Source organism: Bison bison, unplaced genomic scaffold (genome assembly GCF_000754665.1).
Source record: "Bison bison bison isolate TAMUID 2011002044 unplaced genomic scaffold, Bison_UMD1.0 scf7180017864185, whole genome shotgun sequence".
Classification (NCBI taxonomy): domain Eukaryota; kingdom Metazoa; phylum Chordata; class Mammalia; order Artiodactyla; family Bovidae; genus Bison; species Bison bison.
The window spans coordinates 731,915-732,168 of record NW_011494757.1 but is presented as its reverse complement, the minus strand read 5'-3'; the positions used below and the strand labels follow the sequence as shown (position 1 = coordinate 732,168).

General features: G+C 42.9%; 1 protein-coding gene across 1 annotated transcript in view; it reads right to left on the bottom strand.

The window, feature by feature from the left end:
- The window catches only part of MS4A14 (membrane-spanning 4-domains, subfamily A, member 14), a 30,509-nt gene that overhangs the window by 9,784 nt on the left and 20,471 nt on the right, over positions 1–254 (bottom strand). The window lies entirely within an intron of this gene.

Genomic DNA, 254 nt, shown 5'->3' with positions numbered 1-254 from the left:
AGTGACTAACCCTTTCAGTTTCATTACAAACAAGTAAGATGTAGCCAGTGCTTCCCATTCCTTACAACTTATTTTTATTTGAAAGGAGTTGTCATTACAGACCAGTCTTCTGGGTTTTGTCAGCCTGTGTCCTTGTCTGAGGTCATCTATAGAGTCAGAAGAGACTACTGCTTCTATCTGATGAAGCAATTGGACCTCTAAGTGATGAAATGACCTCGCTGTGGTCACCCAGTGGCCTGATGACAGGCTAAAGC